Source organism: Hippocampus bargibanti, linkage group LG13 (genome assembly GCF_051943395.1).
Source record: "Hippocampus bargibanti isolate YZ-2025 linkage group LG13, ASM5194339v1, whole genome shotgun sequence".
In the NCBI taxonomy this organism is placed as follows: domain Eukaryota; kingdom Metazoa; phylum Chordata; class Actinopteri; order Syngnathiformes; family Syngnathidae; genus Hippocampus; species Hippocampus bargibanti.
In genome coordinates, this window is record NC_142746.1 from 14,546,211 (window position 1) to 14,570,174 (window position 23,964).

The following is a 23,964-nucleotide window of genomic DNA, read 5'->3' on the forward strand; positions in this document are numbered from 1 at the left end:
TTCTACAATGACACAAATCTGCTGAATGGCACTGAATCACTTTAGGTGCAAAAACTCATTTAGTGCCTTTTGGCATTTTTTTTTCACCTCACTCAAAATGTTGTTCAGGTTGGAGAAATAGAACTGGTACCATAGATGAGAAGGTTTCTTCAGCCGTCATCTGTACAAAAGTGAAGGTTTCGGACGTTTCGCCTCCTATCCAAGAGACTTCGTCAGCGAACTAAAGTCTGACTGGTCGTATCGGCCCCATTTATATATCCCTAATGTCCAGACCTAGTGGCGCCGGACACAGCTATGATAGGTCCCTACTCTCAGGTTGGGGGGGGCGCGGGACCCCCCCCTGTGGCCCCACTGATTGTTCCTACATTCCTGACTAACGATTGGCCTATTACCCCCACTCCCCCCGGTATCACCTGATCAGCATAACGACCCTCATCAGCATTGCGAAAGTTGCCTAACCTGTTTTGCCTGAGCAGGCTATTGTATGAACGATCCAAATTGAACCTCACACCACCCGACCGGTTTAATGAAGGATTTTGTTGTTTTATAAGAATCGCCTCTTTTACCCCCCTTTCAAACCATCTATGTTCTTTCGCTAAGATTTTAACCTCATTGTCGTCAAATGAGTGGTTAGTAGCTTTTAGGTGCAAATGTACTGCCGATTGAGGCCCACTAGTATTATCCCTGCGATGTTGATAAAGTCTTTTTTTTTGAGAATTTGTTGAGTCTCCCCAATGTACTGCTCTTTACAATTTTCATTCTTACAATGTATGGAATAAACTACATTACTTTGTTTTTCATTTGGTAGCCTATCTTTTGGATGCACTAATTTTTGCCTTAACGTGTTTATCGGTTTGAAATAAGTAGGAATTTTATGTTGCCAAAGGACTCTTTGTAATTTTTCAGAAACTCCTGCAATGTACGGTACTGCTACTCCTCTCCTTTTAGAATCTTGAGAATTATTGGTTTCGTTCGCTATTCTTTCTTTCTGACATTTGTTGAATGACCACTGAGGGTACCCACAGTTAGTGAGTGCTCTCCTGATATGTTTTGACTCCTTTTCTCTACCTTCAGTGCTAGTTGGTATTAGTTTAGCCCTATGCTGGAGGGTTCTGATAACTCCTAGTTTATGTTGTAAAGGGTGGTTAGAGTCAAAAAGTAAGTATTGGTCAGTGTGCGTAGCCTTCCTAAAGACTTCTGTTTTTAGCGCTCTGTCCTCTTTTATAATTACTTTACAATCCAAGAAGGCTAGTTGGTTCTCTTGAATGTCCTCACGAGTAAATTTAATGTTGAAGTCTACAGAGTTGAGATGATCTGTGAAGGATTGAATTTCTTGTTTCTTAATTATGACAAAAGTGTCGTCCACATATCTAAACCAGTGTCGAGGTTTTGTCCCTGGGAAGGATGTGAGGGCCTGTTTCTCCATCTCTTCCATGTAAAGATTAGCCACTATGGGTGAAACTGGTGAGCCCATAGCACAACCATGGATTTGTTTATAAAATTTTTCCCGAAATTGAAAATACGTAGTATTAAGGCAGATTTCTAATAATTGGCAGATGTGATCCGGTTTCAGTTTGGTTCTTTCATGCAGAGAAACATCCGCCAGCAGCCTCGTCCTCACCACTGAGACTGCTGCTGGGGTTGGGACAGATGTAAAGAGAGAAGTCACATCGTATGATGCCAAAGTTTCCTCAGGTTCCAATATGAGGTCTTTGATCCTCTCTACAAACCCTGTGGTGTTCTCTACGTGGTATTCTGTGTTACTCCAACTTTGCGAACTGGTACCATACTTATTTGTCATGTCTTTTTTATGATGATACTAGTGCAAATTCCTCCCGTGTTCTACATACTTGGGCAATGAAGATGATTCTGATTCTCATTCAAAAGGGGATATTCGTCGGAGATGTGGACACGGTCCATTTGTCAGTGCATTCGTCCATCAGTGAAATGCTGGCATTATTTCAGGTCCACTCAGCCTATCTGAAGTGAGAATACACTTGTCAATGCATGTACAAAAATATAATCCAGCGAAAAGTGAGAATTCTGACTTTAAAGTGAGAATCCTCGCTTTAAAGTCAGAATTCTGAGAAGAAAGTCAGAATTCTGACTTTAGTCAGAATTTTGAGATTAAAGTCAGAGTTCTGACTTTGTATAGTTATAACTATAGCTCCACAAACGTGACAAAATATGAATTCTGACTTTAATCTCAAAATTCTTACTTTAAAGTGAGAATTCTCACTGTAAAGTCATTCTGAGATTCAAGTCAGAATTCTGGGAATAAAGTCAGAATTCTCACTTTAAAGTCATAATTCTGAAAATAAAGTGAGAATCTTGCCAAGATTAAGTGGCATAAGACATAAGTGGCTCTTATCCTCTTCCGTAGCAACCCTACACAGTCAGGAAAAAAGAAACAAATAGTGATGTATACTTTTTGGTGGAACTGGCCACACTGACAAGTATCCCACAATTTTTATTTGTGTGTGTGTGTGTGTGTGTGTGTGTGTGTGTGTGTGTGTGTGTGTGTGTGTGTGTGTGTGTGTGTGTGTGTGTGTGTGTGCGTGTGTGCATGTCTGTTTGTGTGTGTTTCTTGTTTTCATTTATTTTTCTATTTATCAGCTTGCGTGGAGCCTGGACGAGATGTGAAAATTAAAATGGGCCATCGCAGATGAGGGACAGACCGAAGCGTCGGTGAAATACGGATCCAAATAGTAACAGAACTGACAATGTCCACTTCTGGTTGCTTGCCATACTGTGTGTGGAATTTTTCTGTGTAAAAAAAACATCCACATGAAGTGACTGCCTCCCATTCACCCAACAAAACAAAGATGAGACACCAAAAATATACTTGGAAAGTAAGAAAGTGGTTTCATTGTTCATAGCTAAGCATTCCAAAAGAGCAAAGTTTGATATTTATGGACTCAAGCTTGTGATATTTTCCTGACAGTGGCAGTGTGGGGGAAAACAATGTTATGCAAGCACTGAATGTAAACCCATGCGAAAAACTTGTGGGCAAGAAATGCATAAAAGCATACAAAAGACTGCTCTTTGTAGAGGAAATGACTGAAAAATGGATCACTCCAAGTGGACTCCTCTCTACAATTTTAACATTTCCCAAAAATAAAAAGAGTAGGCCATCTTATGAGTTAATCTTTTTATTCATCTTTCTATTTCAGCCTCCATTTGCATTGAAGCCAACATACGACAGTCTAGACATCGCCAAAAATGAAATATCGATGGTTCCTTGGTTGCAATCCATAAAGATGACATGTTGTTTTGATTGATTTTTATTACACAGCACAGTGGCGGATGTATCAAAATACTCATTGTCACAAATGGCCAGAGTAGCTGCTCATAGTTACTTGGCAGCTCACAGGCAGCAGTGTGTTATCTCCATTTTATTCTGTAAATTGTCTTATTTTTTATCAATTTAGTTTTTTTTACGCAAAGGGCAAATGTGTAATGTGCATTAGCTGCATGCTGCTCTTAGAGAAAGACGCCACCCTGCAGCGCTTTTTATTGAGTCGACAATGCAGCGACTCCCCGAGCTGATGTTTCTATTTCTTGAGCTGTCACCTCTCTGATATGTTCTTTTTTGAAAGTACACTGAATCGCACTTTATACCTCTCATAGCTACATTTTGAAAAGTGAGAATCCCTTTTAGCGCCAAAATCTCTGCATTACAAGGTTGAGAGCTGCTCCGTGAATCTGTCTTTAAATGTTACACAAGCTTTGAGTGACTATGGGAATCCTCTAGGTTAAAAATTCGACAGACCTCATAAAATATGAATTTCCAAGAAACCACCAGGTAACTAAAATATTGAACGGCTATATACGTGTGCATTTTGTACCTCACAATTCTTAAACATTACTGTATTACGCTATTTTAAATCACAAATTTTGGACAGTGATATCATGCAGTGGTGTAGTGAAAATGTTCCAAAACATTTACAACACAATTACAGAAATCCAGATTTTTCTGCAGCAATGCACGAGATACATAACAAATGATATGTGGGTAATATGACATATTCCATAATGTATTTGAAACTTGAGGTGAAGAGAGGGTCCCTTATCTGGATTACATTATGCAACTAGGATTGTACCTTCATTGGGTGTTTTTCAGGGATTTGCTCAAAGTCATCCCATCAATATAGTGCAACCATTGTCGTTCATTGTGTGTACCTTTTGGCAGTCATAGCTGCCTAGTAGCTGACAGTTATTTGTTGTATGTTTTAGATTATGGAAGGTCAGATGTGGAATCAACAGTATCAAGGTCACTGCAAGAAATACAATCCTTTGTATGCGAAGGATTTTATTTTGCAAACACCTGACAAAATAAAATGGAGTAAATTCAACTCACCAATTTTTCTCAGTGTGCCTCACCTTAAGTCAGCTGGGATACACTCCATTTCACATGTGACCCTAATGAGGACAACACAACAGAAAACAGAGGGATACATCAAAAATACAGTCTTGGTTTGGTACAACTAGCAGTGTGTTGCACAACCCAAAAAAAGATCTTCTTTATTAAAACCTAGATGATAGAGTAGCACTTTTATGGCAACTGTCGGGCACCTTTCCAAAATGTGATTAAATGTAATGCTTCAGTGGTATGTGACTGCAGCACAGTACAGGATTAAACCTTTAGGAGCTCAAAAACTTGTGCCCAAACGCTGTCTGTGCACTCAGGTTATTTATTGAAAATCACAATGACACTCTCAACTCAAATTGATTGCTGTACTACAAGATTAAGTGACAATAAAATAGTAAATACATAAATTTAGACCGTAACCCCAACACCTTTCATAAGAGATTTTATATATATATATATATATATATATATATATATATATATATATATATATATATATATATATGATTCTCGACCATAATCCGTTCCAGAACCCTGTTCGAAAAGCGATTTGTTCAAACACGAAACCATTTTTCCCATTACAAATAATGTAAATCGTTTTAATCCGTTCCAACACACTGAATGTTTACCTTTTTAGTACAGTATTTTATACATTATTTTATGCATGAAATTGCACATTAAAATGCTGACCAACACATAAAAAGCAATGTATAACTCAGAAAATGTTAAGCAAAATGGCAAAGACACAAATAACATAAACATAAATGTAACCCAGGCTAATCGTACGTTCGTAAAGAAAAGAATTATGAATAGGATTTTTTACCTTTGTGGTGTCAGCAGAAGGCGCAGGTGGACGGAGGAAGGAAATTTATTGTTTGGAATGAGAGTCCCCTTCCATAAAAACTTGGGGGAGCTCTTCTGTCTGAGGGGTGCTCACACGTTCAAATCTCATCGCTACGGATGACTCTGCTACAGGATGTTCTTTTCTCTTAAAATATCTATGCATTGACACTTGCTCTCACTCCCATAGCCACATCACTAGATTTCACAGCCTCCTTATTCTTTAATATTGTACTGATCGTAGATTTCGCCATGCTGTATTCCCTACCAGGGGTGCTCAATACGTCGATCGTGATCGACCAATCGATCTCCAAAGTACTATTGGTAGATCGCAAGACAAGGTGATGTGACATTGTCAGGAACTGACATGAAATCAAGTTGAGTTCTTTTGAATAAAAAGTCGACGTCAGCCAATCAGCCATCCCTTGATTTGATTGATACACCGGAGAACCAATCAAATGACATCTCATTGAGAGACTCACTGCGAGCTCAAACAACACCCCTTCGTTGCAAAGTGAACAAGGATGTCGTTAGTTACATCCTAATTTTTCGCTCGGTTTTTCCCTTTAAACGTAAGAGTATAAAAAAGTGGAAGAGCTGGACCAAGTAAGAAGAAAAAATCGTATCACTTTAATACGGAATGAGTTCATTACTTTTTTTCACGATGACATTTTCAAGTGCGGTTGTCTCGTCTGCCAGTTATCAGAGTGAATTCAGGTAATGGCAAACAATTGAAATAATTATATTGTGTTATGCAACATATGCCGATATACATCAACATAAATTGCAATAATCTTCACTATATTTCTCAATAAATGTAATGAGTAGATCATTTTGACTTGGTCATTTCAAAAGTAGCCCCCTTGCTGAAAAAAGTGTGAGCACCCCTGCCCTAGCCAGATCAGACACTGGCACACCTCCTTCATATTTTGCGATTAATTATTTCTTAAATGCAATACTTGTATTATATTCAGGATTCAGATGTATACGAACAGAGTGATACACCCGTACGCCGCTCAGCATCCCACCCTCGCGTACGCACTCACGCGTCATACCGGCGTTCGAACTCTGATTGTTGTTCGAACTACGAAGCAAGAATATCTCCAATATTTTGTTCGAACTCCGATTTGTTCGAACTGTGAGTTGTTCGAAAACCGAGGTACCACTGTATGTATATATATATATATATATATATACACAGTAAAGTCTCGTTATATCGATATTCTCAGGAGTTAGAAAAAATGTCGATATAACCGTACTGTCGATATATCCGTCCTGCGCCGAACTGCATTAACAAAAGCCGCCAAAAGAGGGCATCCAAGCGCCATATAAGAAACGGAGCTGGCCATGAGCTCGCCATTTTGTGCCTCTTTTTTTTTCGGGTGAGAGAGGTTCCCCCAATGTTGCCTCAAAATGGCACATATAATTCTTTAATCGATTGCAAACATGTCTGCTTTCCTCTTCAGAACTACAGTGTATTTGAATTATATTCATAACTGGATGTGTAACAAGAAAGCATATTATCCGAATCTGAAGCCATTGTTTGGATTCACAAGCAATGCAAGACGTCTTGGCGTGAAGTCATTTTTATTGGTGTTTTGCATTTGAATAAAAAGTGACATCGGTTGTCCTTTAATACACAGTATGGAAGAATGTACAGTAATTTTCAAAATCATCACGCTTCAGCAGACAAAACAAGAAACGTTGCAAAAAACGATTGAAATGTGCACGGGAAATGAAAATAGTGTCGCAATAAGCAGTATTATCAATATAAACGATATCGATATAACGAGACTTTACTGTATATATATATGTGTGTGTGTGTGTGTGTGTGTGTGTGTGTGTGTGTGTGTGTGTGTGTGTGTGTGTGTGTGTGTGTGTGTGTGTGTGTGTGTGCGTGCGTGTGTGCGTGTGTGCGTGCGTGCGTGTGTGTGCGTGTGTGTGTGTGTGTGCGCGTGCATGGCGCATGTGTGTACGTGTGAAAATGTCCCATATACTGCATTACTTTTCCTGAGCAACACATATAGATGTAGAATGAAAACTCCACTTTTTTTTCCAACTTGGTATATAATTTATATTAGAAGTTTTATCTGAAATGTGATTACCAGACATTTTTTTGGCCTATGAATGAAAGCATGTGCAGATATCAAGAGATCAAAAGAGGGGTTCCTGTTTGATGAAACCTAAAAATGTCGGTTGTGGATGAGCCAACTGAGAGGAGAAAATGTGAAACTATTGCCAGGGACTCTCAAAGGGCAAAAAGATACTTTGGACATTCTGCTGTTTGGGTTGAAATTAAATCATTAAAAGTGAAGAATGATGTGTGGGGTTTTTAGAAGGTGGGAAGGTAGTCAACTGATTAGTATGTCCATCTCACAGTGGAGAGAACTGTATAGTGCCTCCATTTTTTTGATGATACTAGTGCATCGTGTTATACCGGAGACAAATTCCTTGTGTGTTCTACATACTGGGCAATAAAGATGATTCTGATTCTGAGAGGTGGCCTTCCTGTGCGTTTGCAAGTTCCTCCCTTGCCTGTGTGAGTTTTCTCTGTCTACTGTGGTTTCCTCCCACATTCCAAAAACATGCATGGCAGACTAATGAAACACTCTAAATTGTCCCTAGGTGTGACTGCCAGCGCGAATGGTATATACAGTCTCGTTATATCGATATCGGATATATCGATAGTCCCGGTTATATCGATACTATTTCTATGCATGCACGGAGAAAATTACATGCAAACAGCGTCGGATATATCGATAGTCCCGGTTATATCGATATTTTTTCGGACTCCCTTGAATATCGATATAACGAGACTTTACTGTATGTGCCAGTGATTAACTGCCAACCAGCTAACAATGTACCCCTCCGACTGTCTGAAGACAGGTGAGAGAGGCTTCATCTTGCCCTTGAGTTTGACACATGTGGATTAGGGTTTAGTTTTGAGATTGGGAGGTTTAGATTTTGTGAAGGTTAGGGTAAAATTGGGCTAGTGTTGGAGGTTAGCTGTCGGGTTTACGGTTGATTTACGTTTTGTAAAACATTGCTTCTGTACAATTGGCAAATATTTGATGATGGCTACATTATCATATATATTTCTGTTATTTGCTGTGGAGAAAAATATCCAAGCAACATCCTGGTACAGAATTCCATTGATCTTTGGTTCAGCTGTTTTTTATTTGTGACAATCTAAAGACTGGTGAAATTCTTGTTGCCTCCAGTAAAAAACATATTCTGTACAGGGTACGTACACATCTGCAGGTGTGGATGTGAAAGTGTTGACTCTGTAACTTTACTCACCTGTTAGGCATGATAAACAAAAGGACCTCACTCAAGAGAAGTCATTTGCTCCTAAGAATCCATTCTCCATCCCTCATTAGTCAAATGACTCATACTCCCACATACTGCTCAGATGGGTTTATCGGTCAAGGACATGACTTCCTCCCAAAGATACTGTCTTTGATGTGTATGACCTGAGATCAGTGCTCCAGGAACAGCTGGACAGACTCTGACTTGCAGTGTCAAGTTCAAAATTGCAGGAATCTGAAACCGAAATGGGCCGCTTCAGCTAAACACTGCAATATGCCCACTTGACAGGCTTTAACTAACATTTACTATCAGTGAGTACAACATTAGGTACATCTGAACAATGTGCTGCGGTTCTCCAAAGATTAAACGTGATGTGTGGGTGGCCACCATTTTGCTGCGTGCTTTGCACAACTGGAAACAGGGTTAAAAACAAAATAATCCATCTAGGTTTTGACTCAGTCTGAAGGAACACACACATGTATTAAGTATTAATGTGGCGTTGCTTTCCACAATGACTCAAATGGATCCGTCTTTTGCTCGAATCACAGCATCAAATGTCTCTGTAGAATCTGAGCCACTTGGCTTGATAGATTTTTATCTGAAAAGTAGTAAGAGCAAAGCAGAAATCAATATGTGAGGTTGCTTTCCTGCTACGTGTAGAATAAGAAGTGACTGGCAAAAACAAGATCTTGAACACCGGATGAGGTCAAACAAGCAAATAGTCTGTCTCCTTTTATTTTTGCGTGCCATCTTAACAAGCTAATCATTGCTGTTTATTCCCTCTGGAATAATTTTGGACAAGATGTTCATTGTGGTTCATTTACTTCCTGAATAAATGGCAACGGAGATTCCTTATTTTTGTGCTTTCATTGCCAAAAGCCTCTCCTTATATCATCACTCTCTCCTGATACTGCATGTTTTCTCTTCACTGCATTTGCTTCCTTCATGACAATCACACAGTGGTTTTGTAATTTAAAAAGCTATGTAAATAATTAATACAAAACTGTATATTGTTCATTGAGCGCATTGGTCAATGGGAGGTAATTAATCCAATTTTTGGCTGCATTTAGATTTTTTTTGTACGGTATTGTAACAGAAAATAGTCATACAATATTTTTTCCCCCTTTTTCCGTCTTCAAAACAGAATAAAAGTGTTAGATATGCAGCGTTTATTTCTTTTTTTTGATAGTGTGGTGAGTCACAACCATACAAATAATTTATGTTTCGCTAAGTTCTTGATCACTATTGGTGGAATATACAGTGCAAACTGGGCTGCCACTGTGTTACCATGCAGAAGCGGTAGTAGGTCGACACAGGGAACACAGAAATGGTTGCCCAGCATTCCAATGGCCCTTGAGGGTGAAGTGAAAAGAAAGCTGATGAGAATATCCTTTGCCACCTGCTGTCCAGTGATTTCCACCTGAACTACCCCCACCTCCATGAAAAGTGACGGCCAGTGGAGATGACAAGCGCCAGGATGTAGGACAAGGCAGAGGTTTTTTTCCACCCTCAAAGTCACCACACCTATGCATTGTTGTTCCACTGTTCCAAAGTTAAGGTGATTATTTTTTCTATGCTGACAGGTGATACATCATCCAGCAGTCAGCCTGTGGAATTGTGATTTCAGCAGAATAACGACAGGGCTGATGACAGTCACATCAGAATAAAACCAATGTGTTAACCTAGGACTGTATGGATGGCTAATTAAATAAAGAAGAGTGTCCTTGGCAACAAGAAGACGAAGAAGCTAACATCTTCCCAAAGAGATTTTTTTAGCGTCTACTATGCCTATATGAAGTGTGCTCAAAGTAAGAATAAATTATATTCCATTAATTAAAGCCGATCGTAAAATGTATGAAAATTGCCACTGAAGTGAGTGAGAAAAGCTTCAGCGTGCAGCAAGGAAATTTCCCACAGTCGGACAACAAAGAAAATAATACGGGCCAAGTAGGGCTGCCCGCTTAAACCCCATGAAGCATGTGTTTTAATGAATAAAGAGAAGAAAGAATTGAGATGGAGGAAAGAACGATCATTGACCATTTTCCGGGGCCCTTGTCAATGATGGGCCCATAAAATTGCCATCATTTTCACAACTTTTATATCACCTGTGCTGAAAATATATCCCTGAAAATTGAAAAAAAAACGACCATTAAGCTGCATTTCAGGTTTGATTACCGATAGTTTGAACTTAGCATCATCAAATTAGAATTCACAGTGTTAACATAATGGAACAACGATGAGAAGTTTTCTTCAGCCGTCATCTGTACTTGCGAACTGACTGACTGTTTGCTGACGAAGCCTCTTGGATAGGAGACGAAACGTCCGACACCTTCAAAAAAGTACAGATGACGGACGGCTGAAGAAACTTTCTCATCGATGGACCAATCCTGTACGACTGAGAGCTTACACAGACATAATGGAACAAATATCTCACAATGAAAACCAGTTGAAGTGAAACATGCACAGTCAAAGCCAACTGGGGTGTGTCATTCTACACATTTTTTGTTCACCACGAGACAACCTGTCGTGATTTAGATCAGCAAATCATTTCAGTTCGTGCCCAAACTTATTGAAAGGTGTGCATATGTATTCAAAAGAAAAAATATTCTAAAGCATGCTGGTAAATTCAACAATATGCCGTTGCTTCAACACTATTCGGGAATTGTAGCTGAAATTTGTGTGAACTGTTTTAGCAATCCCAGCCAGTTTTTTTTTTTTTTTGTAATGTTCATCTTAAATTGTATTTTAAATGTACATTATCGCCACCAACTGGAGATATCACATAATGCGCTGCCAAGACTGCAAGATAAGCAAAGTCGAAGAAATTACCCTGTGGGATTCTATAGCATTCAGAGATGGGGGAGGAGCCTTCTTATTATGACATGTTGACCGGTAATATGAAAATGTGCATATCAACATCTTTATTGGATGATTCCCATTCATGCCCTCCTCACAATTAGTGGAGCAAACAAATTACATGCACTGACACACTTATTGTTATTCTTCATCATCAGTCGATGGTACTTTCAATTCATGTTACATTAGTCTACTGGATTGATTTCTTGTGGTGTGGCTCTTGTGTCTGCACCACTTACATCGATCATTCCGTGTCATGCCTTGACTGCCTGTCGTATTGCCTCATAACCACCAAGTGTGCATGAAATTTTAATGAAGTTTTGGAATTTAACAAAATTGTATGTCTTCAAGATCAGACACTGTAAAATGGAACCATGTGTTATTTGAATGTGATTACCACCAGAAGCCATTGCAATTGGGGAGATTTGTTGAAATCGTTCCGATCAGGTGGGGTTTAATTTGATGTTTTTAGATCTTTGCATATTTGGAATATTTTAAATTGGTTAGTGCAACTTCATAATTCTAGTGTTTATGTTAATGAAACAAAGATGTGTAATCCGTTGTGGGAATTTGTACTGTGTAAATAGCTTGCCTGGCCTTGAACATATGTTTCCATTCACTGAACCCGGTGTTAAACAAATAAAGAGGCTATGGTGAGCTGAAGGTCTGCTTCTGTCTCCTGTTGTGTACACGTACAAGTGTTTGGAAGCCTTGATAGCCTTGATCACCTCATGTTGCTGCTTATAAGCAAACTCAAAGCTGAACGTCTGTGTCGCCCACTACAGAAATTGTCCAATTACTGGCAACCTCCAGGGACAAACAATACACAGCATATGAGGGGGAATCTTGTGAAGCATCCTATACCCATTTTCACTAGGTTTGATGCAAATATTGAGATCCACTATCATGTTGGATAAAACGCAGTAAAAATATCTTCAATGGCAGCTTACTGGATGCCAGACTGCCTATCAAATGCTCCCCGAGTCTCTTTTGCATAACTCAGTCAAGGCTGATTTGATATTCTGATGACTTGTTTGCACAACGAATTAGCAAATGACTCAGCATAAACACAAATAAAGAAAATTTCACAGTTATTTTTTTCAGTTTGACATATGCTCGACAAGACCGCAGATTCATTGCGGCTGTAACACATGTCTACACAAGACAAACAAGTGTCACAGACAATCATTACATTTATAGTGTTAACATCCATGAAGAATCGAGTGAATCAAGATTGCGTTTCTACAAGAATAATCGAGATTAAGGTGCAGTAAAACCAACTAGAGAAATTCCTGCAACACCACATATTGCATTTTGTGAGGCCAAGTACTGCACATCAATCAACTGCTTGTCCTCCTGGCTTGATTCCAAAATGTTCAAGACTCCCCATGGTTCATATTAGGGTTAAGAAACAATTCTCTGCTGAAGAGATGCATTTTGCTGAAGAAGCTTTATCCAGATTATCTTGAGCAGCACATAACAGTGCTCCACCATTATCATTATTATTTTTTTATTTTCCAAATATATAATAATGTAAATCATTTGTGATTTGTGGTTTGATTTATTGGGTGTTTCCAACTGGCCTGTGGGATATGAATTTGGTAAGAGGAAATGTTGTATATCTCTATTTATTTTCATATTTAGTATTGTGGGTTACATTTTGTATGTATATAATATGATCCTTCTCTTTAATGTGAAAATAATTTTGTGGGTGAACGTCATCGGTTCAAATGACTGTATTATAGCCATGTTTCAAGTAAAATAAATTGAAATGAAAAGGTCCAGTCCTTTTGATTTGGCTGCTCAACCACCAAAAACAGGAAATCATGTTTTTATTTTATTTATTCGTTTTTGGGTGCAGACACTGTGATGGGGTGCTTCAGGATGAATTTTACATAGGAACTGTCCACTGCCATCTGGCCAATTTGGAAATGGGTCATGGAAGTGAAAAAGAAAAAAAATAATTAGCTATCTTCAAATCAGAATCCAGCCTCTTTTTAAAATGGATATTAATTTGATATCTGCCACAGATTTGCCATGCCAAACGAATGCAAAAGTACCAAAACAATATACTTCTTTTATTGATGCCGATAAGTGTGTCATTATTTTATAGGTGTCCATAAGAAAATACATCTCAGTCAAAATGAAAAACTGGGACATAGGCATGGAATCTGAATAGGTCACAATTGCAGTGTGTTGGTCTTAAGTATAATTATCGCCTTTTTTTTCTCTGGTGGACTAGACTAGAAACTTTAGTCCTGTTTGGAGCCTGTAGAACCTATAACGTCATCATAGAATGATTTCTGATCCCTTTGAACCTGCACAGTCATCTCACCGGAGATTACTCAGACAAAAAGCAACCAACGGCCCCAACATGATTTCTAGATCTATTTGTGACGGGAGGAGTAATAGCCTGAAGACAAAAAGCCTCTTCATGACAAGCATTTTTATTGCCTTAGCATTTAGTATGATAGTTTGTATAAAGGAGCACAGTACATTTTCATCCCTTGAATCTTTTCCTCAGATACAACACTCACCCTTCCATTTGTGTGTGACTACTGAGTGCACCCTTTCTCCCTGAAGTTGTTCGTAAATTGCTCTTTGCCGGACCAATTATCTTGTGATTGACGCCAACAACGACTCGGGCTCAAGTCCGGAAGGGCCCCGTGGGTTTTTTTATCGAACGGCTTCAAATTCAGGAAGGCTCAAGAAACAAAGAAAAAGACGTAATTTTTGTCGATAATGAGGACAAGAAAATACTGAGCAGCAGGTACTTAAAAGGAGTTATTAAGACAAAAAAGAAGACACAAGCTGGAAAATGAAGGCACCTTTTCAAGTGTGATCAGCGAGAAAAAAAAATGTTGAGCAGCCTCCGTGAGAAAAGACACATCTGCAGATTTAACATCACAACAACCACACATGTAGTGTCTTGTAGTAAGAAACTGACCTGATATACAAGTATGTACAATTTGCAATTTCTACTAATCTCTTCCAGAGCTGATGGTGATGTCAAAAATAATTACTGTGATCATATGCCCGAGTGATTACAATATCAGGAAAAAAGTTATGAATCTGCCATTGATGTCAGGAATATCCGTTTACGTTTCCCCAGTTGGACTTTTCTTAGTTTGCGGCTGTTGCAGAGGGTAATTGAGGTAAACAGAATGATGACAGCTAAACGTGTGCAAATGAATGTGAAATGGGATGTATACGCATCTGCAGTGTCTATAATTGGACAAGTAATTCATTAGCCTGCGTCTTTGCCTTCACCTTTCTTGTTGGTCAGACTGTGGGCCAAATAAGGAGATAGGACGGATGATGAAGAGAGACAATGAAGGTCAAGCCCTTGCCGTGGACTCTTTACTGGAGAGCTTGTGGGAGGAGCGCAAATGCAATTGGCTTGCTCGGATAATTGCCAATTAGTCTTTTGCCTGTGAGTTGCCTGGATAAATGCAACACAGTTCCAAATAAAACAGCACATAAAAGAGAAGGGAAAACAAACAATATGCTTGACTTGAGGTTTGCCATTCTGCCGAGCACCTCTGCTTCTCTTTGCTTAATTTTGTCTCAAAAGTGTGTGGCTTGAATCTCAGTAGACATTTTCATTTTTGTCTATTTGTGTGGGCAGTGTTGTTTCACCAATACAGTGCAATGTAATAGTACATCTTTATTTACATAGCACTTTCGTGACAGCCGCAGCTGTAACAAATTACCTTTAAATCATATTTAATGTCACTGTTGATTAGAAATGGAGCCAAGACACCAATGCTCACACTGTATCAAAAGTATGTATAATGAAATAATCGAGATACAGTATATGTATATTTACCGCAGAATCCTACCTATGATGCTCCTTGGTGAGAATTTGCATCACCACTACCATGTGTTTTAGGTGTAGTAAATGTTGAAATGATAATCCATTGCATGAGACAAAAGTGCATATTCGGGATATTTTTTGGTTCTATTTTGTCACGGCTGAAGAAACCTTTTCGTCGATAACTAAATGGTTGGCAAGTGCAAATTAAACTCTTCAAAAACATATGCCAGGAAGAAAATATTTAGTGTTGTTTTATGTTACATTTTTATAATTCATGATGACATTGTGTTTTAGCATTTAAATTAATTAGCTTCAGTGGTTTACCACTCAGCTCAAATCAGATTTAAAATCCACACCGCAGTGGCTCTTAAACAAGAATTTCACCCTGCCGGGCCACTTGTACAGCATCTTCACTGACAACGCTTTCGCGAATCCCGAAAGTGAAATCCTGTTTGCCATAGCTGTCAAAATGGACTGTTCCGAGCAATATTTTTAAAAGGGTTCAAAAATTGTAAATCAGGAAATTTGACATCAATGTCAAGTCTGTTCACTATAAGTGAACAAGTGGAAAAAAATCGCAATGGACAACAAGGTCCCCGTTAGTGTTCTGACACATTCACAACCTCTCTTTCATGAAATATCAATATGAAACATGGGGTCGTATTTTTTTCTGTATACCAAAACACAAAAGAGCAAAATCCTTAAATGAAGAAAGAAAAGCAAGCCACCTAAAGAGCAAAATGGATTTAAGGACCAACAGAGCAATATATCATCCTGATTCATGTGGCATATGAAACATATTGTACCAAGAGACTTTATACCTTTCTTTCTCTCTGTCTATTTTTAAGTGAAGTGTTGCCATGGTTACCCAAGGTGCAGATATTGCTTGTTGAAAGTGAATTTTAAGGTCGAGGTGAGTTAGAATTTTATAAAAAACCTTTCAGGAGATTTCATCGAGCTTTTTTTTCATGTAAATGCAAAGCAAAACTAACCCATGCTTTCTGGAAATGGAAATTGAGGAATAGCATCTACATTGTTGACAAGCTGGCTTCCGTTAGGAGAGAACCAAAAAATAAAAAAATAAATTAAATTAAAGTTATGTATGTACTTGGCAGGTGGGTGGGCGACTGGTTCGCACGTCAACTTCACAAGGCAGACGTGCAGGGTTCGAATTTGGCTACAGCCTCCCTGTGTGGAGTTTGAAAGTTCTACCTGTGCATGCAAACGGTTCAGGGTGTCCCCCGCTTACTTCCCAGAGACAGCTGGGATACGTAAGGCCCGCGATCATTGTATTGGATTGGATTAGCCTTTATTAGTCTTGCAGCGGAGAAATTTACATTTCACAGCAACAAAGTGATGAAAGTAAGAGGAAAGGAAAGAAAGAAGTAGAAAAACAAAATACAGGAGCTGCTGTAAAGGCAGCCACTTTCGTGGCGCCATCTTGAAGTCAAAACAAAAAAAACTGAATAACAAATAATGTGATACAACACAAAAGACACAGACAGTGGTTCAGTCTTAACCACTTTCTGCACCCCCTTTAATTGTATGAAGTAGTTCTAGATGAAAGAGGACAGGATTAGAGTGTCCTTTTCACCAGTGGATCAGGGATGTCATGGTGAAATGTGCATGTCTGCTACAAGGTAAATGTTGAAAGCAAACACAAAGCTGTAGAATCCATTGACGAATGTCTCACATCTCCTGTCCCACCTAAATCCACTTCAAATCCAGGCCGCGACAGTTCCACATCCGTATCGGCATTGTAAGAATAAAAAAGATTGGAACATGAATTGATGGATGTATTTAATCATCTGTCATGAGTAATGAATCTCCTAGTTTGCCGAAAGATCCCTTAGTTGAAGAGTCCAATGAAGCCAACGCTAAAGAAAGCAAGACAGTCCGAGCCATGTTGATCTCATTCTTTGATGTGAAGGCCACTCTTCATTGCAAGTTTTTGCCACAGGGCCAAGTGATCGACCAGCATGTTTACAAAGCCATCCTGTGACATTTGCTTGTTCAATAAGTGAATGGCGAGACTGATGGCAGCACAAGTCACAGCTGCTTCACCTTGACAACGCGCCTGCTCACGATGACCCGAGCATCCGACTGTTTGTGGATGAAAAGAGCATCGCTGTGCCCGATTAACCTTTCTAGTCCCCAGGCCTGCCTGTCAGTGACTTTTTTTCCCTCTTCTCCAACCTCACAAGGGGAGCCATTTTGAAAAGGTGGATCACATCAAGATGACTTCGATGACAGAGCTGTAGAGGAGCCTGTAAAAATCCTCCCAGGAGTGGATGAAAGTGTGGCAGAGAAGGTTGGGAAAGTGTATCCTACACTGTGCTACATCAAATTTGCTTGCAACAACACCCGGGAAGCAATTAGGAGGAGAGAGTACCGTGTGTTGAACTGTGGTTAGAATTCTTGCTTGATGTATAACTCTAGCTAGTCCACAGTCCGAGGTCTTGCTTTTCAAAATGTACCACACATATTTAATAGTAGACGGGCATCTGGACTGCTGGCAGGCCAGTCTCATCCTGGGACTCTTTCACTGCAAAGCCACACAGTATTAAAAGGGTTGGACAATTCTGAAACAGAATGTTATAGTGATTTGTTTCCCTCGCATTAATGCACTTGCAATTCAAAATGCAATATTTTTTTTAAGTTCTCCTCCCAGACGAGCAAAAATTAAAATAAGCCTGTCGATTTGAATTACAATAAACAATAATAGATTTAAATACATTGCTGAAAAACTGAAAAATGCATTGCTTTGCTTGGATGGCAGCAGATGTAGCTTCAAAACCTCTCATTGGACCACAGTATGCGTTTCCACTGCATCAGTCCATCTCAGATGATCTTGGGCACAAACCAACTGAGGCTTTTGCTTCTTATGGTTTGGAGTTTGAAACTGCATTTATAGATGTGGCAAAGAACTGAATAAACTGACAATGTTTCTGAAATGCTTCCGAGCCTTTACAGACCTTGGTGCTGTTTTTTTAATGCAGTGCTGCCTGAGGGATCGAAAGTCACCGGCATTCAGCGTTTTTATTTATTTTATTTTTTTTGCAGAGGGCGGACCACTTAAGCGCAGACATTCTAGGGATTCTCTGAATCTTTCGATGACATTATGGACGTCAGATGATGAAATCCCTAAAAGACTTGTGATTGTACATTGAGAAATGTTGCTAAACTGATGGTCGATTTGCTCACACAGTAGTTTACAAAGGAGTGCTCATCGCCCCAGCCTTGCTTGTGAACAACTGAGCCTTTTGGGAATGTTCCTTTTATACTCACCGGTTTCCAGTTAACCTGTTCACTTGCGTAATGTTCCAAACAGGTGTTTTTGTGTCGTTTTGTTTTGTTTTGTTTTTATGGCTTTGCTCTTCTTTTGTATCTCCTGGCCCAGCTTTTTGGAATATATTTCTCGCATCAAATTTAAAATGGGAGAATATTTGAGGGAAAAAAACAGCATATCCATCAGTTTGAACATGGCCTTGTTTATTCAATTGAAAATACCGGTAGATTGAAAATAATTTGCATTCTGTGTTTAACTCGTTAGAATTGGGATCTGAATATTTGGTATACAGTGGAACTTGCATTTCATGTTATATTTAGTCCAAAAATTGTGGGTGGATGCCTTTGTTTTGCGTTGTTGTGCCTCGTGCGATGCTAATCCAGGCATTTACTGAATCTACGCTGTTGTCTTGCTGGAAATCCGCTTCCTTTCGCTTTCATTTTATCTCTCTTCTCTTTCTACTTGTCTTTGCTCTTCACAGTAAACCGACCAAGGTGAGCGTATTAATTTAAACACACTGTCTCTTTCTTTATTGCACCCTAATAAGTGAGGAGTGGATGCATGGCTGCCTTCATCGCAATGAGACCTTCAGATACATGACCACGAGGTTGTTAATTCACGAATTCACCCATGCCCCCTTCTCTACATAAACATCTTCAGGAAACCAACACATTCTGGTTTGGAATTGCTGCCAGTGAAGTTAGTGAGGAAAGTGTCATATGTACATTTAGCACACTCTAGCATAAGACCCTACTGCTTATGAATGGTAAATGTTACCACCAAAGCACACGGCAGCACAGAACATAATACTTGCCAATATTGTCTATAAGACTGTGAGTGTGAATGTGAGTGTGAATGCTTGTGGCTCTGTGTCCCACAACCAGTCCAAGGTCTTCTAGCGGATGTCAGCAGGGATAGTTTTCAGGACAAACCAACTGTCATGATGGAGGGATCGAATGATACTGAAGTTGAGACTAGTTCAAATCTGATTGTCAAAACAACTATTTTATGACTGGCAAGTAAATCTGGATTTTATTTACAGAGCAATGGAGGCTGTTTATTTTTTTCCGACAAAATAATGTTAAAATAATAAACATGTTTTCATTATTAACTTCTCAAGTAAGGCTATCTTCATATAACAAAGACAGGAAAAGGTGACTCAAAATAAATCTGATACATTGTGCACAGGTTGCAAATCAATTATTCCCACTAGTGGATAATGAAGGATGGTGCAGTAAATCCAATTTTACTTCATGGGTCTGAAAATTATTATACCTTCCAATATACGTATATTTGTTTATCAAAAAGGTTGATGAAAATAATCAAATGTTCTTCCATGGCACAAGGTAAAGTAGTTATTCATCCACATTCATGAAACTAAATGAATTGTGGTTTTGCAAAGTATCACAACTTTTGCTTATTTCAAAGCAGCCTCAAATTTCACAATGAGTAAGTAAACGTGAGACGAGATCATTATTTCAGTTTACATACATCCTTGGTGTAGCCTCTTTATGTGTTGGTGTTTTGTATTTTTTTGCTTCAATAGAAAAATGAGTTGTGGCTTAGTTACAGAGCTTCTTCATTTCATAAAAGGACCATAGGCTGAAAAGATAAATTATCCTCTGCTGATTTTTTTGTTCTACCCAATCTACTCAGGAGAATATTCATTCATCATTAAGGCCACGGTGAGCGAGACCCTATCCCAGCTGATTTGGGATTAATCAATTGCAGAGCACAACATGGTCATCATTTCCAATTAAAAATATGTGTCACTTCACTTCACTTTAAAAAGTTGAGAGACATTCTGATATTTTTGGTTTATTTTTAATTTAACAAAACCTGCAACCAACTATATAGGTGCAGTGATGTCTAAAAAGCTTTGAATAAATCTTATGTAAATGATTGTCTGTCTCTTTATCTGCCCAGTGATTGACTGGAAACCATTTCAGCGTTTGATATTGTCTTTCTGAATGTCAGATGCAGACGCAACCTACCCACGGCCCTGAACAGTACACAATAAGTATCGGAACAGTATAGAAAATTGATGAATGGAAATGTTTTGGTCCTGCTTTATGAGTGTGAATGAAAAGCAAATGTTGCTGAGAAACATAAAAGATCAGACATATATTGCCCTTACTTGTGCTTTGACGAGATAATCCGTGGGTGAATAAATAGGAATACCCACACCTAAAAAACAACAACAAACATCCCATGAAAAAGTATTGCTAGTAGTTTACGACATAATGGTAGAGCTTCTGATGAGAAGATTGCAATAAAATATTTCAAGGTGAGTGATTTTGTCACCACCTGACATTCTCTTTGATTTTATATCAAGGTTTGGAGTGTGTAAAATATATAGCCCTACTTACAGAATATCCTATTCTGAACATATGAATGTGCTCCTTTGCAGCCTTAGGCAATCACACTTCAGGCTTCCTACAGTAACGGGCGTAAATTGAAGGCCCAGTAACATTTGGAGAGCTCATTTACACTGTGTGGCACATGACATTGCTATTGACTGTAATCTTGCGAGGCTGGCCCACATGGACTAGGCTTGTTAAAATTTGCCATGAATAAGTCCTAGGACTGAGGCTCTTGCCCCCAGCAAGCCCAAAGTGGCTAACAATCACATTAGGCATGTCAGCTATGTGGTGCACGTTGTTTACCACCCTACTCACACAATTTGTAACTATAATGACACGGTTGCAGGTGAATGAAGAGCTTGATTATAGTGAGTCATATTTCATGCGTACATATGAAGCCCAATCAGAATACGATTGAACTTTCAAAGTCAAATAGACAGTAGAACTCCAAATTTGGAAAAAGTAAATTATTGCGGAAAGATATTTCCAGAGAGGATGTACTACAGAATGTCCCATGGCTGACTCAGCATCCCCATGGAAGAGATGGATGAATTGGCTAATGACGGATGTGTGCTAAACCTGAAAACCCCTGTGACTCGTCCCCACATATGAGGAAGAAAACGGATGGATTGATGGTGGGGGAAATGATTTTGAATTTAGAACAACTTGGAAGTCAACTAGCATCACAGAAGAGATTATGTTCAATGTTCCGCTGCATATATTTTTGTTTGATAGTTGAGTTTGTTTATAAAATAGAGGACTTCATTTGTGTACCTTCTTTTCTTATTCTGTCTGACTCTGCAGTGTCGCTGCATTATAAGAAAATCTGATTTCCCACATGGGCAACTTTTCTCCCACTGAGAGATTCTTTCAATAAAAAAATAAACACTCCCCCTCGAGGCATTATAACAGTCAAATGATCCACTCGGAGAATGGAGCTTTAAAAAATGAATTATGCATGTTCATTGTTGAGACACATGCCTAGAAAAAAACATCATTCTTCCTGATGATCTGGAAACTATTAAAACATCAAATAATTGAAATGTACATTTTTTTTATTGCATAATAATTGTGTGTTGATAGAGAAACGTGGAGACAAGAAGTTTGACTAATGGTATTTTGTATTAAAAAACACACTCTTATTCTACCACCTTGTTATCAAACGTTTTAAATTTCAATTCGTTTTCCAACATAGTTTTGAGATGCAGGTTTAATTTGTTTCGTGATCATGCTTGCAATCTAAAATATAGAACGGCAAATGATACTCTCCTATTTAAATGAATGGAAATTGCATTAAACCAGCCTCTAAATGAAATATAAAACAACATTCTATAATATTCATAGAATATTCATTCATATAATAAAGATTTGGATCAGTGCACAAGCAAAAAAAAAAAAAAAAAAAGCACAAGCAAACAATGAAGAGTAACTTAAAACAAGAGCGATGAGACATTTTGCAAGTCTGATGAAGACGGTTTTAGTGATCGAATGGTTAAAGTAATGCACCACATCTTTGAGCAGTCACAGTTGTGGTGGTAGCATGATTGAGTAAGTAAGGCATTACCCAAAAAAGTGACACATTAATTCTCTCTATTGATTTAAAGGGCAACCGACGTCACTTTTTTGTTTTTTAACTGACATCAGAAAAACGTTTTATAGCATCTAAAATACCCAAAACACGCAGTATGATATTTTTATTCAAATGCAAAACACCAATAAAAATGACTTAAAGTGTCCAAAATCTGCAAAAAATTGAGCTGCGAATTAGGCATTTTCAGAAAGTCCCGCCCCCAGTTCGTGATGTCACGCCAAGACGTCTTGCATTGCTGGAAAATAAAAACAATGGCTTCAGATCCGAATAATATGCTTTATTGTTACACATCCAGTTATGAATATGATTCAAATAGTTCTGAAGAGGAAAGCATACATATTTGCAATCGATTAAAGAAGTCCTTCCGTGTCATTTTGAGGCATCTGGACTGCAATGTAGCGTCCCAGAAAAGAGGAACAAAATGGCGACCAAGCTGTTGTGAGGAATGAGTCAGCCCGTTTCCACAGGCTGATAAATTCCTTCCATGGAGCTTGGACGCCCTCTTCTGGCGGCTTTTGGGCGCAACACGAGGTTTTCAGACCAAACAAGTACAGCAAAATACATTGACGTGATGGAAGGACTGCTACAATGTGTCTTTTTTCGGTCAGGGGCGTTCCTTTAGTGACGTCACGTACGGACTCGTCACCAACTCAAATACAAGACTTCCTGAATATTCAGCGCAAGTCTTAAAACGTAAAATATAGCTATATGCGGTAGAATCTTATTAAAATACGCTCAGTAGAGGTCATTTGAAGCCATTTTACAAATTATGGACAACAACAATTTTTTTTTTTTTTTTTTTGAACTGTATAGTGCCTCTTTGCAATTTTTTTGATGATGATACTAGTGCAGCGTGTTCGACCGGAAACAAATTCCTTGTGTGTTCTACATACTTGGCAATAAAGATGATTCTGATTCTGATTCTGATTCTGATGAACAGTGACGATGCAGGAGAACATGCCCCCCCCCCCCCCCCACAAAAAAAAAAAATAAGGGCATCGCGCAAGTTGTGCTCGCAAGACCCGCTGAGAAAAAAATGGGATTCTTATCATTGAGCTCATTTGATAGCAGCTAATTACGAAGGTTGATTGATTTGATGGCAGTCGTGGGCTGGGACAACAGAGTGCAGCCGTCTGTGAAGGAGTCCACGCTTAGGTCTAATATTTTCTTCCTTGCAGAGAAGTTTTGATAACAACATTCAAGGAGGGGGGGCTGCCTCACTCTTGGGTTTGCCTTGCAGGATGACACTTGTGATTGCATGAAAGATGTGAGTCAATAAAGTTTGTTCTCCCTCAGACTTGGGCGAAACTGAAGCTGATTGCATCGGTTTCCTTGATTTAATGACAGCAATGAGTTTGGGGCAATCAAAATCAAGAGCTGCTTCATATGTGTTATTGAAAAAGATGATTTCAAAACATTTCATGTTATGATTGAGTTCATGCCATATTTAACATCCCAGCTGGGGGTTGCGTGTAACAGACAACAAACATTCTGGGGAGCTGTCCTGTTTCCCAGCATTCTCTTCTC

The 23,964-nt window shown here is 38.9% G+C and overlaps 1 protein-coding gene across 2 annotated transcripts in view; it reads right to left on the bottom strand.

Annotated features, from left to right (window-relative positions):
• Positions 1–2,974: 2,974 nt before the first annotated feature.
• The window catches only part of gtf2a1l (general transcription factor IIA, 1-like), a 52,491-nt gene continuing 31,501 nt past the window's right edge, over positions 2,975–23,964 (bottom strand). For both annotated transcript variants that reach the window (XR_016116961.1, XR_016116962.1), the window contains one exon: positions 2,975–4,422. The gene's annotated coding sequence lies outside the window, so the exon portion shown is untranslated. The remainder of the gene's footprint in view (positions 4,423–23,964) is intronic.